At 45.2% G+C, this 16972-nt stretch overlaps 1 protein-coding gene across 1 annotated transcript in view; it reads left to right on the plus strand.

The window, feature by feature from the left end:
- LOC137519343 (protein C-mannosyl-transferase DPY19L1-like) overlaps positions 1-16972 on the plus strand; it is a 214938-nt gene that overhangs the window by 139113 nt on the left and 58853 nt on the right. The gene's annotated exons all lie outside the window — the stretch shown is intronic.

The following is a 16972-nucleotide window of genomic DNA, read 5'->3' on the forward strand; positions in this document are numbered from 1 at the left end:
GAGTTGGTACATAATACAGAATCAATACAAAATACAGAGTTGGTAACATGAGTGACAAAGTAACATGATAAAGAAAATGTATAGCATATTCTAAGACAGAAAAGGTGAGAGAACCCTGCCCTTGCAAGCTTACATTCTAGAGGCAGTGTGTTTTAGGTTATCTAGTAGGAGTGCAACTTGGCCATAGGCCAAAGGGTAATGGCCTAAGGTAAAACATAAAGCTTCTCTGAAAAAGTGAGTCTTGAGGGAGCATTTAAAAATATCAAAGGTAGGAAAGAGACTGACGTGTTGCGGGAGGGCATTCTAGTGGATGGGTGAAGCACGTGCAAAATCTTGTATACATGAATGCGAGGAGGTAATTCTAGAGGAGGACAAAAGTAAGTAAGATCTGAGATTGCAGTTTGGTTCATAGGCAAGTGGTGCCTATGAACTGGTGCACAGAAAACCCCTCAGCCACTGGGCAGGTGCAGTGTCTGTGGACAGGTACAAGTTAAGACAACAGAATGTCTGCACCCTGCAGCTCACAGCACTGTTTTGCTGCCTACACTATGTGCCGCCCCACCCTCTTTCTTTCCCGGCTCCAGTTGTCTTTGGATGTAGCAGTAGTATGTGTGCAGAGCATGGAGCAGCTCTGGGAAACTTGACAGACCACTGAGCCAGGTATGAGCACAGCCCTGTGTCCCTGCTGTTTGCTAGTAAAGAAGGAAGTTGGGACCTTACAGGCTTTACTTACCCCTTCATTACAGATGTCGTCTGTCTTCATTATTGTCTGTATTCACTGGCTGCTGAAAAACTGAAAATACTGCAAAGGCCTCAGGATACAGATAGCAATGCTTACCATCAGCTGACTGCTGTAGTGATAGGAGAAAAAGCACTGAGGGAAGTCTGCATGAATAAGTCAGCTAATTACTTCCTAGTCTCAGGCTGCTGTGTGATAGCCGTCTTAAACCCAATTATCTCTATTTCTCACTGAAGTTTGTGTCCCGCTTTCCCGCATTTCTTTCCCATCCTCTCCCCTTTACCCTATGTCTCTCCTCCATATTGCAGTATGTCTGTGTATTATCTCAGTATGACCCTGCAAAATAGAATATTGCAGTACTTAACTGGTACCTCTCACCTGTTTGTGTTGCCTCCTATTCCCTCTGTCCTGTGCCTCTCTCTCTCCCCTACCCTATGGTGTGTGTGTGTGTGTGTGTGTGTGTGTGTGTGTGTGTGTGTGTGTGTGTGTGTGTGTGTGTGTCTCCTGCATTCCTGTCTTTCATTATTCCTCTTTCCTATTTCTCTTTCCCCCACTTTCTTCATCCCCACAGACACACTGATACTCACTCATGTCTCTTCTACTTAACTGGCTCTCGCTTTCCTCTCTCTGTTTCCCCACTCTTCTATCTTTCTCCCACTCTCCTTTCTCTTGAGAAAAAAAATCAACACTCTCATTTTAACTACCATGATTAAAACCTGTGTATTTTATTTGCCCGTTTGTCTGGGTTATGACACCATTTAAATTTTGTCCCAATCACAATGTATGGCGCCAATATTTTATTTTGAAATAAAGGTGCATTTTTTTCAGTTTTGCGTCCATCACTATTTACAAGCTAATCATTAAAAAATGTTCGTAGTATACCCCCTTCAAATGCATGTTTAAAAAGTTCAGACCCTTAGGTAACTATTTGTTTTTGTTTAGTTTAGTTTTGTTTTTTTATTGTAATTTTTTTTTCATTAAAAAAATTATTTAGGTAATATTTTGTTGTGGGAAATAAACTGTTAATTTTTAATGTTGTTATATGTGTAAAATGTAATGTAAAAAAAGATGTAGATGTAGTTTTACTATACCTTGAGTTTATTTTTTTCTCCTTGTGCTTCTCGCTAACCAGAAGCACAAGAAGGACGGGGAAACTTTTTTTTTTTTTGCAGAAAGACTGAAGCCTCTAGTAAGAGCGCTTCGGTTTTTCTGCCGGGGACATGGATTGGTGATCGGGAACCATGTTCCTGTTCACTGATCCCAGGGCTACCGGGGACAGCACGCCGAAGCGCGGCGCCGCAACAGAGCAGCCGCCTGGACGTGAAGCTCACGTCTGGGTGGCAGAAATGGTTAAAGGAGCTCACAATCTAACCCCTATCCTAGTCATAGTCTAATGTCCTACTAAATTATTATTATATACAATACAATAACATTTCTATAGCGCTTTTCTCCCATAGGACTCAAAGCGCTTAGGCTCTCTCAGATTCAGTAATTGGTAGTAGGATGAAGTATTCACACAACAAAAGTTATAATTCTGCAAATGCCAAACTGAACAGGTGGGTTTTCAGTCTGGATTTAAACACGGCCAGGGATGGAGCTGTCCTGATCTGTTGAGGTAGGGAGTTCCAAAACGTAGGGGCAGCATGACAGAAGGCTCTGGGACCAAAAGTTTCCAAGTGGACTCTGGGTATGACTAGATTATTAGAACCTGTGGATCTGAGAATGCGGGGATTGCTACGCAGCTGCAACATATCTTTCATGTATCCAGGGCCCAGATTATTCAGGGATTTAAATGTCAGTAGGCCGATCTTGAATAGGACCCTCCATTCTATAGGTAGCCAGTGAAGGGAGTGCAGGACTGGCGTTATGTGGCAGAGACGGGGTTGGTTGGTTAGCAGTCTGGCAGCAGTATTCTGTATCAGCTGTAGGCGGTACAAGACCTTTTTTAAGAAAGGCCTGTGTAGAGAGCATTACAGTAGTCCAGTCGGGATGTGATGAAGGCATGGACTAAGGTTGGCAGATCTTCTGGGGGGATGAGGTGCTTGATTTTTGCAATGTTCTTCAGGTGAAAATAGGATGATTTCACCACAGCAGAGATTTGAGTTCTGAAGTTTAAATTCCCATCAATTAGAACTCCCAGGCTACGCACATGATCAGAGCTGCGTAAATCCGTGCCTCCTATTCCCAGTGATGAAGACTGCAAGTTAAGTTGTTTTGTTATCATGCTCCGCCCTCCAATCAGAAGGACTTCAGTTTTGTCTGCATTTAGTTTCAGCCAGTTGTCATTCATCCATTGCTGTAGTTCACATAAGCAGGCGTTTATAGTTAGATAGTTTATAGTTTATAGTTAGAGTATATAACACTGATGTCTTCTTCAGCACATACTCTACAGAGTACAGTACATTGTCATGTCACTGACTGTCCTCAGAGGAGCTCACAGTCTAATCCTTACCATAGACATAGTCTAATGTCCTACCATATTATTATATTGTGCATGGCTGAGAGACCTTTCAGAAATCTCCCTTTGAAAATCCTTGGTTAGCCCCTGGGGTTGGTATCTGGAAATAAGTGAGGAGATGTACAAGGGAGAGAGATTGTGGAGAGCTTTGCAGGTTAGTGAAGAGGTGGGGTGTCTTGGCACCCTAAAAAAAAAGTACAGAAGACAAAAACGGGAGCCCAATAGTGCACGTTTTGTGAACAAAAACAGCTGTATAAAGAATGTTCTGCTCACAAAGGCGGGTTGCAGGGGGCAACTGACTACAGGAGGCAGGTGGAGACAATGAACCAGACTCCACTCGGGGTGGCCCTAATGGACCAGGTTGCAGTCGCTCTTCTTGGTTAAGGCTGACAGGTGTCCACTGTGGTCGAGACCACTTGTGGTATGTCTATACCTCTCCACCAATCACTGTTGGTGGGGGGTATGGAAGCAAAACCCTGGTGTAGATAAAACTATTAAAAACCGATAGATAAAACTAAGAAAATGAGGTGGCTTACCTCAGTAACGAGATCTTTGTGTAAACAAAGACATTTTATTAGCACAGGCAACGCATTTCACGGGTCTGAGCCCGCTTCATCAGGTCAATAACAGTGCCTAAAATAGTAATGACAATCTTTAATACATACGTTCCCTTTCAGAAACTTGTATGGGAAATCAGTGTATGGATATTCAGCATTTAGTGTTACAGAATGGTTGCTAAAGGCAATACGTTTAGAGAAGTTAAAGATGTCTGTCCGACATCACCAGACCCATATCAGCGACGTATATCAAGAGCGCACGTTTCCCCCTAAAAAGAGGGGATCCATCTCCAGGAGAGACAAACATAAATGCCTTTTATGATCCATTTTACCCTTCAGTAATTTTTAGTATTTTTCTGTATTTGATGTATTTGCATGCTTCATGCACACAAAGGGTATGCATTTGTCTTTCCTGGGCATGGATCCCCTCTTTTCAGGGGCATACGTGTGCGTTCTTAACCTCTTGAGGACCGTGGGCTTTACCCCCTTAAAGACCAGGCACTTTTTTTCCATTCAGACCACTGCAGCTTTCACAGTTTATTGCTCGCTCATACAACCTACCACCTAAATGAATTTTGGCTCCTTTTCTTGTCACTAATAAAGCTTTCTTTTGGTGCTATTTGATTGCTGCTGCGATTTTTACTTTTTATTATATTCATCAAAAAAGACATGAATTTTGGCAAAAAAAGATTTTTTTTTTAACTTTCTGTGCTGACATTTTTCAAATAAAGTAAAATTTCTGTATACATGCAGCGCGAAAAATGTGGACAAACATGTTTTTGATAAAAAAAAAACCCATTCAGCCTATATTTATTGGTTTGGGTAAAAGTTATAGCGTTTACAAACTATGGTGCAAAAAGTGAATTTTCCCATTTTCAAGCATCTATGACTTTTCAGACCCCCTGTCATGTTTCATGAGGGGCTAGAATTCCAGGATAGTATAAATACCCCCCCAAATGACCCCATTTTGGAAAGAAGACATCCCAAAGTATTCACTGAGAGGCATAGTAAGTTCATAGAAGATATTATTTTTTGTCACAAATAAGCGGAAAATGACACTTTGTGACAAAAAAAAAAAAAAAAAAGTTGAAATCTGCCACAGACTCACCATGCCCCTCTCTGAATACCTTGAAGTGTCTACTTTCCAAAATGTGGTCATTTGTGGGGTGTGTTTACTGTCCTGACATTTTGGGGGGTGCTAAATTGTAAGCACCCCTGTAAAGCCTAAAGGTGCTCATTGGACTTTGGACCCCTTAGCGCAGTTAGGCTGCAAAACAGTGCCACACATGTGGTATTGCCGTACTCCGTAGAAGTAGTATAATGTGTTTTGGGGTGTATTATTACACATACCCATGCTGGGTGGGAGAAATAACTCTGTAAATGGACAATTGTGTGTAAAAAAAAATCAAAAGATTGTCATTTACAGAGGTATTTCTCCCACCCAGCATGGGTATGTGTAAAAATACACCCTAAAACACATTATACTACTTCTCCCGAGTACGGCAATACCACATGTGTGGCACTTGTTTGCACCCTAACTGCGCTAAGGGGCCCAAAGTCCAATGAGTACCTTTAGGATTTCACAGGTCATTTTGAGAAATTTCGTTTCAAGACTACTCCTCACCGTTTAGGGCCCCTAAAATGCCAGGACAGTATAGGAACCCCACAAATGACCCCATTTTAGAAAGAAGACACCCCAAGGTATTCCGTTAGTAGTACGGTGAGTTCATAGAAGATTTTATTTTTTGTCACAAGTTAGCGGAAAATGACACTTTGTGAAAAAAAACCCAATAAAAATCAATTTCCGCTAACTTGTGACAAAAAATAAAATCTTCTATGAACTCACCGTACTACTAACGGAATACCTTGGGGTGTCTTCTTTCTAAAATGGGGTCATTTGTGGGGTTCCTATACTGTCCTGGCATTTTAGGGGCCCTAAACCGTGAGGAGTAGTCTTGAAACGAAATTTCTCAAAATGACCTGTGAAATCCTAAAGGTACTCATTGGACTTTGGGCCCCTTAGCGCAGTTAGGCTGCAAAAAAGTGCCACACATGTGGCACCGCCGTACTCGGGAGAAGTAGTACAATGTGTTTTGGGGTGTATTTTTACACATAACCATGCTGAGTGGGAGAAATATCTCTGTAAATGGACAATTGTGTGTAAAAAAAAAATCAAGATTGTCATTTACAGAGGTATTTCTCCCACCCAGCATGAGTATGTGTAAATACACCCCAAAACACATTGTACTACTTCTCCCGAGTATGGCGATACCACATGTGTGGCACTTTTTTGCACCCTAACTGCGCTAAGGGGCCCAGAGTCCAATGAGTACCTTTAGGCTTTACAGGGGTGCTCAAAATTTAGCACCCCGCCCACTTGCCAGGACAGTTAACAAACCCCACAAATGACCCCATTTTGGAAAGAATACACAACAAGGTATTCCATGAGGGGAATGGTGAGGTCATTGAAAATTTTATTTTTTGTCACAAGTTAACGGAAAATGACACTAAAAAAATAAATAAAAAAATTTCTGCTTACTTGTCACAAAAACTAAAATCTTCTATGAACTCACCGTGCACCTCACATAATACTTTAGGGTGTCCTCTTTCCAAAATGGGGTCATGTGTGGAGTCTGTCCTGGCATTTTAGGGTCTCTGCAATCATTACATGTATGGCCAGTATTAGGAGTTTCTGCTATACTCCTTATATTGGGTATATGGGTAATGCACTCTGGGCTGAAAGGAAAAATGAACGGCAAACATACCTTGCTCCACATCAATGGCAGATCTTCCTCCACATCAATGGCAGTAATAACCTCAGGAGAGAGACACCCCGTGCCACCCTGCACTCAGGGTGAGCCACCAACTTATGTGACTGGGCCTCAGAACTTTAGTATACAGCATTATGCCTGTAGTATACAGCAATATGCCTGCCAATAGAGATGACTCTGTGTGGCATTAAAGCATCATCATAGGCCCAAAGTAAATCACATATAAACCGGGGGTGTCCACACTCAAGGGAAATTCAAACATGCCGTCTTATATCGCCAACCCAGGACATATCAGCAATATCAAGCATGGAAACCGATCCTTCTTCCGACTTTTATGCTTACCTGTTTGGTTTTCAAGCTTACCTCTCCTCCCCCTGGGACAATGTGCGAAAGACCACTGAGTGTGTGCCTACTCCTGTGTCTGGAGTTCCCTAGGTTCTAATAGTGTACCTGCTCGTGGTACCTCTCAAAGCACTCCCCTATGCATAGGCCAGGCTGGTCAGGACATTTGGGACAATAAAAACTGGTGTCATTCCTTCTTCTAGCACTGCTGCAGACACAACAACGTTTTCTTCGGATGCGTTGACCTGGGGCACACGGAATCTGATAGGCGTAAGTCTATCAGTTTGATGCCAAGGCGCCCGGAATCTGCAGTCGGCTAGTTGCATCTGAGGGGGGGGGTCCTGGCACCTCCTGGATACAGGATGTCCAGAATGATCTGTTCCTGAAATTGAAGGAAAGATCCAGTTCTCCCAGCCTTACTGTAGAGAACAAAGCTGTTGTAAACTGCCAATTGAATCAGATAAAAAGACACTTTCTTATACCAGCGTCTTGTTTTCCGGGAAACTAAATAGGGCGCTAACCTCTGGTCATTGAAGTCCACCCCTCCCATGTTGACATTATATTCGTGGACGACAAGGGGCTTTTCAATGACAGCAGTTGCCCGTTGAATTTTGGACTGTTGTGTCTGTGTGAATGGTGGACAGAAAGTAAACGTCCCTCTTGTCCCTACATTTCACCGCGAGCAGGTCGTCAGTACGCAAGGCGGCCCTCTGCCCCCGTTAAAGTCTGGTGGTAACGAGCCGTTGGGGGAAGTCCTGGCGACTAGGCCGCGCAGTGCCACAGCATCGGATTCCTTCTAACTTTAAGTGCTGATAGAGGGCCACACTTGTGTAATAGTTGTCCACATAAAGATGGTACCCCTTCTGGAACAAGGGTGACACCAAGTCCCACACAACCTTTCCACTGCTCCCCAGGTAGTCAGGGCATCCGACCGGCTCCAATTTTGAGTCTTTTCCCTCATAGACCCTAAAACGACATGTATAGCCTGTGGCCCTTACACAGAGCTTATACAGTTTCACCCCATACCGGGCGCGCTTGCTTGGGATGTACTGTTTGATGCCAAGGCGCCCGGTAAAGCGTAAGAGGGACTAGTCTACGCAGATGTTCTGTTCAGGGATATAAGCATCTGCAAATGTTGATGACAGGTGGTCTATGAGGGGCCGAATTTTGTGGAGCTGGTCATAAGCAGGGTGGCCCTTTTCATGACAGGTTTTGTCGTCATTGAAGTGCAGGAAGCGCAGGATGGACTCAAATCGTGTCCTGGACATGGCAGCAGGGTACAAGGGAACATGATGTACTGGGTTCGTAGACCAATACGACCGCAATACATTCTGTTTCATTAGTCCCAAGTGAAGGATAAGGGCCAAAAAGATTTTAATGTCGGAAACTTGGACTGGTTTCCACCGGAAAGGCTGGGCATAGCTGCTCTCCGGGTGCTCGGTGATGAATTGTGTGGCTTTACGGTTGGTCTCAACCACAATTAAGTCCAAGAGAACCTGGGTGATGAACAGCTGCAAAAAGTCTAGGGTCGTTCCTAGCAGTATAAACAAACACTTGGGAGCACCCTCCAAGCTCAATGTAAAGTGTGTGCCAAGATCCTGGCCCCTATACCACAAGGGGCAAAAACTGCAAAACTTCCTGAAAGGATCTGCACCACACAGAAGGTTGTATTTATAAGCTCTTCAAATCTTTATTCCATAAAAATCGACAAGGCAGCGACAGCCCGCTGTTTCGGCCCAAAATGGCCTTTCTCAAGTTGCCAGAAAAGTCAAATGCATTCAAACACACATAATGACATTATTTATATAGCCCTAACCACACCCCCTTGGGGCAGCAAATGTGAATGGAAACCTAACGGACCTGATGGGAGACTGAAGCCAGCATAAAAATCACCAATCGGTTAAGGTATCACAACTCACCAATCAGGTGGACCTTCTCATCTGATCACCACCAGTTCGCCAGCCCAGCGCATATAGGACTGCGCATCATGCTCCCATCTCCGCTGTATATACCTGATTGGTGAGTTGTGATACCTTAACCGATTGGTGATTTTTATGCTGGCTTCAGTCTCCCATCAGGTCCGTTAGGTTTCCATTCACATTTGCATGTTAGAGGGTTGCCGCCCCAAGGGGGTGTGGTTAGGGCTATATAAATAATGTCATTATGTGTGTTTGAATGCATTTGACTTTTCTGGCAACTTGAGAAAGGCCATTTTGGGCCGAAACAGCGGGCTGTCGCTGCCTTGTCGATTTTTATGGAATAAAGATTTGAAGAGCTTATAAATACAACCTTCTGTGTGGTGCAGATCCTTTCAGGAAGTTTTTTAGGGTCGTTCCTAGATGAGCTGTCGCCACCTGGACTCCAGACTGGGCGGTGAAAGGGGGCACTACGGGTGCGGCGGAATCAGGGGATTGCCAATCTGGATGTGCCAGCACTTCTGGGAGTCTATGGGTACTACTGGCCCGTCTTCTTCTTGGTGGCTGCGACGGGGGTACTACTGCACTTGCCACTGTACCAGTTTCAACTTCCATGCTGGTGCTCACCACTTCACCAGGGTCTACAGAAGTACTGGTACTAAGTCCAGGAGATGCTGTGCTGCTGGTGCCTGCCTCACCAAGAAAACTATCATCAGGGCTAGCACCACCCTGCTGCCCTTGAGGCGGATCCTGCGCCACCTGCGGTCTAATGACATGGGGTCTGGTACGCCTGGCTCTAGCCGGGACCAAAGCCTCGTCATCACTTTCGGTCACACAGGTTCCACAGGTTCAAATTCGGACCCGGATGATTCGTCGGGTGAGTCTTCCCGAAAGCTCTCATCCGACTGGTCCATGTACCTGTATACCTCCTCATCGGAAATCCCCCTTCTTGCCATTGTGGATTGCTAAATTTATGGGGTTTTCCTCCGAGACTACCCAGAAAAAAAGAGCACCTACCTAGCAAAAGGGAGTATTTGAGAGGTATTGGGGTTGGTGGGAAGTGGGGTTTCAGAGGCAATCAAACAATCACGGGACAATCAAATACAATTAAAGCACAATCGAATCCAATCACAGCACAAGCAAATCTGATGCACTCGGAAGGTGGTGGTTGGAGGTGGTGGGGAGGAGGGTGGGGTTGGGTGTGGCGGGAAGTAGGGTCTCAGAGGCAATCAAGCAATCACGGGACAATCGAAGCCGATCACGGGACAATCAAATACAATTACAGCACAATCGAATACAATCGCAGCACAAGCAAATCTGATGCACTCGGAAGGTGGTGGTTGGAAGTGGTGGGGAGTAGGGTGGGGTTGGGTGTGGCGGGAAGTGGGGTCTCAGAGGCAATCAAGCAATCACGGGACAATCGAAGCCGATCACGGGACAATCAAATACAATTACAGCACAATCGAATACAATCGCAGCACAAGCAAATCTGATGCACTCGGAAGGTGGTGGTTGGAGGTGGTGGGGGGGAGGGGGGGTTAGGTGTGGCGGGAAGTGGGTCTCAGAGGCAATCAAACAATCACGGGTCAATCGATGCCGATCACGGGACAATCAAATACAATTACAGCACAATCGAATCCAATCACCGCACAATCAAATCTGATGCACTCGGAAGGTGATGGGGGTGGTGGTGGGGTGGGAGTTGTTGGGAAGTGCGGTCTCAGAGGCAATCAAACAATCACGGGACAATTGAAGCAGATCACGGGACAATCAAATACAATCGCAGCACAATCGAATACAATCGCAGCACAATCGAATACAATCACAGCACAGTCAAATACAATGCACTCGGACGGTGATTGGGGGGGGGGGTCTGAGGGCGATTTGAGGTGGTGGGGGGTTGATCAGGAGCCCGCATGGGGCAGACTGAGTCCTGATCTGATGAGAGGCAGACACAGGGGGTTACTGATCGCAGATCAGTTAGTGATTGCTGGGGAGGACAGATGTAAACAATGCGCAGGGGATGTAATCAGGAGGGGGGTATGAGGGCAATCGAGGGTCTGGGCAGGTGATCGGTTGCCCCCGCGGGGCAGTTAGGGTCTGCTCTGATGGGTGGGGGTGCTGAGGGGTGATAGACAGGTGATCAGAGGGGGATCAGGGGGTGAGGTAGCTGTATACAGATGTATACAGGGGGGTAGTCTGGGATGGGGTCTGGGGGTGATCTAAAGGTGGGGGGGGGGTCAGGGGTGACTAGGAGGCAGTTAGGGACCTAAATTAAGGGATAGCGTCAATAGTTAGTGGCAGGTGGGGGGGGGTTTATAGGGGTGCAAGGGTGCTGGCAGGGGTCTGCTGGGGTGATCAGGGGGGGGTCTGAAGCCGGCGAACGGAGACTAAACTACCGGCTATCGATCCCCGGCGGAGGATCGCGTCACGGATGACGCGATCGCTCCGCCCATGCCCCTACAAGGACCGCCGCCATTTGTCAATACGGCGGTCCTTGCGGGGTCCACTTCCCGGCCGCCAATTGTCTATACGGCGGTCGGGAAGTGGTTAATATACATCCCTGATATGGGTCTGGTGATGTCGGATAGACAGACACATCTTTAACTTCTCTAAACGTATTGTCGTTTGCAACCATTCTGTAACACTAAATGCTGAATATCCACACATTGATTTACCATACATGTTGTTGTTTCTGAAAGTCAACGTATGTATTAAGGATTGTCATTTACTATTTTTGACACTGGTATTGGCCTGATGAAGCGGGCTCAGACCCGTGAAACACGTTGCCTGTGCTAATAAAATGTATTTGTTTACAAAAAGATCTCGTTACTGAGGTAAGCCACCTCATTTTCTTAGTTTTATCTGTTTTTAATTTGTTTCATCTACACCAGGGCGCCTCTTTCCCCACATTTGTGCTTTGTAGGTTAGGGTTAGAGCTTGAACTGGACCCTCTGGTTAATTGGTAGCCAATGAAGACTTTGACAGAGAGGAGCAGCAGAGAAAGAGACGAGCAGCCAAGTTCAGTACATGGTCAGTGTTATGTTCTTGGGCACACTTTAGGGAAAAAAGACAAGCTGTCAGATGAATGTATGTTTATGCAACTTAAAATTTACATGCTGCATATAATGTAGGAGAAAGTAATATGGTTACAAAATCTGGGTGTCCTGGTAGATTGTAGACTGGTATTGGGATGCATTGACAGTTCTGTTGATTCTAGGGTTTTTAGCTCATGTGTCAAATAAATCTTGGTATTTATCATTACTTTAGCAAAATGCCAGGACATTAGCCTCAATTCTGATAGGGTTATCAAACAAATTACCTCATGAGGTCATCTAGCAATTCTGGAAGGGTTAAGTCATGTTTTACCTTATGAGGTAATATGCATTGATTTTACCGAAAATAGCTATTCTCAAGGAAATTAGGGGGCATGTTGGCACATAATTTACAGATCAGTTTACGACCTGCCTGTACCTGGATGTAAAGTAAACTCCTCTATCACTCCACCACAGCGGCTCCCCTCTGTGAATCCCTCCACTGGCTTCCTATCCAGTCCAGAATCCGATTCAAGATGCTGTCTGGCCTACAAATCTGTCCACAAAACCTGCCCAACCTACATTTCCAATCTTACCCAGAGGTACACTCCTAGCCGCTCACTCTGCTCCTCCAATTAACTTCGCCTGACTGCTCCCCGCATCACCCAATCCCATGCACGCCTCCAGGACTTCTCAAGAGCTGCTCCAACAATACAGAACTCCCTACGTCCCCCCATTAGGGTTTCCCCCTTCTTCAATATCTTCAAGAAGGCCCTCAAAACCCACTTTTTCATTCTGGCCGGAGTAGCCCAAAGGCTTACAACCTAGAGGTAGAGGTGGAACACAAAAGGTAGGGGACCAGAGTTCAGCTGCAGGTTTAGTGCACTAGTGAGTGGGGTACCTCACTATTGCTCTAAACCTGCAGCTGAACTCTGGTCCCCTACCTTTTGTGTCCCTACCTCTCCCTCTAGGTTGTAAGCCTTTGGGCTACCTGTTCACGCACCTCTATCACTGTACTGGGTGTACAGTGATAGAGGTGCGTGAACAGGTAGCCCAAAGGCTTACAACCTAGAGGCTGGGTGCCTATGGATCTGAGTGCACTCAACTTCCCTAATCTCCATGCTCCCACCCAGTGACTGACTAAGCATGAACTTGTACTCATACTGTGCTGCGCAATCTGGTTTGCATGTGTTCCTGTATGGTCTTATTGCTGTATGTCACCCCTAAATATTGTCTGTAACCTTAAAGTGAACCTACGGACTAGAAATCTACTCAGCAGAACTGAAAAGGCTTGGTGTTTCTTTAACAGTTTCACAGCATCAGAACTTTGTTTTTCTTACCAAAGCATCATTTTTAGCTGTATTTTTTTAGCTAAGCTCCACCCATCAAAGAAAAAAAGCCCGGGCTTTTTTTCCCTGATGCTGTGCGGAGCATGATGAGATTTCCTATGTTGTTGCTCACACTGCCTAGCAACTGGGAGAGGTGCTCAGGACACAGGACAGTTGGAACTGTATCTCATGCTCCCTGTCACCTCCTTTCAACCAAAAAGATGGCTGCCATCATGAAATCAAACATTTGCCTGTTATTTTTAAAACAGGGTGGGTAAGAGATTATATTACCGATCTATTTTAATTAACATAACTAATGTAACTTAATTAAAGTATGTTTGTTTAGGCTGAAGTTCCTCTTTAACTAATGTACAGCGCTGCATAATATGTTGGCACTTTATAAATACAATAAATAAAAATACATTTTGCAGTTTTTAGTGGAGTTCCTATTGCTGTTTTTAGTGTCGTTCCTATTCAGGCTGTGTAATAGAAAAGAATGGTAGAAATAAAACCCCAAATATTTACTGGATTTTTTTTATAAGGGATGCTTATAAATATACTGTACTTTTCATAGGTTGCTACATAATTAAATACACCTTCCCCCCCTCAAAAAAACAAAACAAACCATCTTCCAAAGACTATCCTAACTTATGCAAGACAATTAAAGATTACTATTATTTATTTACCGCATACTTACCGCTGAAATACCTCATTGTAATGATCCACTCAGCTGTTTGACCATTCCTTAAGTCTGAGAGCTGCAGGTCTCTAGAAAAGAGACCTGTCTTCACCTTGCAAGTTTCAGACCTGCTCTGCTGCTGAGGAATTTGCATACACTTGTCATGCAAATTGCCTACCTGCCTCCTTTGAAGGCTTGCAGTATAAATACCTTGTTCTCCCTGAGTCCTTTGCTGGTCATGATGGTTTGTTCCTGCTAACACCTGGAGTGTCAGCCTTTGCTATTGTTTGCTAAGATTATCTTAGAGTAATTCCTTGGGACTGCACTAGGCATCCCTTCTAGTGCAGTCAGGTTGTATTATCTGTTTTGTCTGTGCGATTGCACGGTCGCCAGCGGTTGGCGATTGTGAATCGTTTTGTCTTGCGATTGTCTTGTCGCCAGTGGCGGTCGACAGGAAATCGCTCTGTCTGTTTGGATCGCACTCGCCCTAGCGGTAGTGGCGGTGGTTCCTTCTGTATTCTGCCTTGGGGGTGCTAACCAGAGCAGCGGTTGCTACTGGTAGTCCCATCGCTTTGTCTTTCTGGATCGCATCCGCTCTAGTGGTAGCAGCGGTGGTTCCTTCTGTGCTCTGTCTGGGAGTGTAGGCCAGAGCTGCGGTTGCTGCTGGCTGCTCCTTCTCTCTGTCTTGTCTGGTACGAACGCTTGCTGTAGGCTCGGTGAGGTAACCGTTTAGCAAGCGCTCGCGTTCTCTATTTCGTGCTTGTGTTGGTTAGTTAGGGTGGCACGCTTATCACTGGGCGCCTAACGCGCGGTGATCGTGTTTAAACGCGTTCGCTGTTGCGAATGAGTGCGGTGTTCGCGTTTAGCTAGCGTTTGTTATTTTCCTGGACGTTCTGATCATTGTTATTGTTGTCTGAGAGAACCCAGCAATGGTGCTATGCACCTGTAGATGGGAATTCCTGCCAGCAGATGGAGCTGTGGAGAACAGAGGAACCACCCCTCTGTTCTGCCACAGATGCCAGATAGGAATTGTACGAGAGGAAGCAATGCAGGGCAAGATAGCCCTTAAAGAGAGAGAGCACAGAGACAGGATGTATGTGTGTCCACCAATCTAGTCTCCACCCAGCGACGATGAACATACAACAGTGAATACCAAGTGGGAGCGCAATCGCAAGAGATGGCGATTGCTAACAGCGACACAAGACTGAATAAGCACAGAGAAGGAATGTATGTATGTCCACCAATCTAGTCGCCACCCAGCGACGGTGAACACACAACAGCGGAAACCAAGTGAGAAAGCAATCGCAAGAGATGACGATTGCCAACAGGGAAACAAGACTGAATAAGTACAGAGATAGAATGTATGTGTGTCCACCAATCCAGTCGCCACCCTGCGACGGTGAACACACAACAACGGAACCGAAGTAGGAACGCAATCGCAAGAGTGGCGATTGCCAATAGAGACAAAAGACCAGATCAGACCGAGCACAAGTGTAGCAGGAAAGACATAACAATAACAATGATCAGAACATCCAGGAAAATAACAAACGCTAGCTGAACGCGAACACCGTACTCATTCGCAACAGCGAACGCATTTAAGCACGATCACCGCGCGTTAGGCGCCCAGTGATAAGCGTGCCACCCTAACTAACCAACACAACACAAACACGAAATAGAGAACGCGAGCGCTTGCTAAACGGTTACCTCACCGAGCCTACAGCAAGCGTTCGTACCAGACAAGACAGAGAGAAGGAGCAGCCAGCAGCAACCGCAGCTCTGGCCTACACTCCCAGACAGAGCACAGAAGGAACCACCGCTGCTAATGCTAGAGCAGATGCGATCCAGAAAGACAAAGCGATGGGACTACCAGTAGCAACCGCTGCTCTTGTTAGCACCCCCAAGGCAGAATACAGAAGGAACCACCGCCACTACCGCTAGGGCGAGTGCGATCCAAACAGACAGAACGATTTCCCGTCGACCGCCGCTGGCGACAAGACAATCGCAAGACAGAATGATTCACAATCGCCAACCGCTGGCGACCGTGCAATCGTACAGACAAAACAGATAATACAACCTGACTGCACTAGAAGGGATCTCTAGTGCAGTCCCAAGGAATTACTGTAAGATAATCTTAGCAAACAATAGCAAAGGCTGACACTCCAGGTGTTAGCAGGAACAAACCATCATGACCAGCAAAGGACTCTGGGAGAACAAGGTATTTATACTGCAAGCCTTCAAAGGAGGCAGGTAGGCAATTTGCATGACAAGTGTATGCAAATTCCTCAGCAGCAGAGCAGGTCTGAAACTTGCAAAGTGAAGACAGGTCTCTTTTTCTAGAGACCTGCAGCCCTCAGACTTAAAGCGGACCCAAACCAAACATTTTTTTAATTAAAAATATTTAGTTGCACCACTCTGACACATACAAAGATAAATAAACACTCCTTCAAGCGTATGAGCATTTCAGTGCATGCTTTTCACCCTTCTCTTTCCATAGCTAGGGTTATACTGGGGGCAGCCATTAGCAATTCCTCCATTGCCGGACACCATCTACTCCACCAGTTTGCCGGAAAAATCCCGGCAATTTGAATGGAAGGGAGGGGTTCCTCCAATAAATGTAAAATATTTTATATTTGTCATCATGCAGCTGAAAAAAGGCTGCTATTTATTTTTATAATTTAGAAAATAGATTTTATTTCTGAAATCTTGTATTTTTAATTTGGGTCCACTTTAAGGAATGGTCAAACAGCTGTCTGCCTGTGCAGACAGCTGAGCGAGTCATTGCACTCCTGTTTTACCTTACTTTATGCATTTACCTCATGTTTTACCTCATGTTCGGAAATGGAGAAAAGTATTTCAGAATTGCTTAAAAAAAGAGGAAAATATCACAAGGTATCTTACCTACAAAAAAAATATTTACCTCACATAGCTACCAGAATTGTTCTCAATGAGGCCAATTCAAAGTACAAGCTTGGCACAGGCCGAATTTTAGGTTAAGCTGACTAATGATTTAACCTCCATAGAAGTCCGTATAGTCAGTAAAGCGATGCCTGCCAGCTTCAGTGAAGAGCACCATTCAGCACATGCACACAATCTTCTAAAAGTACCTTTTAAAAAGTAGCATGTTTTCAGTATGTTTCCTTAATAATT

The sequence above is a fragment of the Hyperolius riggenbachi genome, chromosome 5 (assembly GCF_040937935.1).
Source record: "Hyperolius riggenbachi isolate aHypRig1 chromosome 5, aHypRig1.pri, whole genome shotgun sequence".
NCBI classification, from domain to species: Eukaryota; Metazoa; Chordata; class Amphibia; order Anura; family Hyperoliidae; genus Hyperolius; species Hyperolius riggenbachi.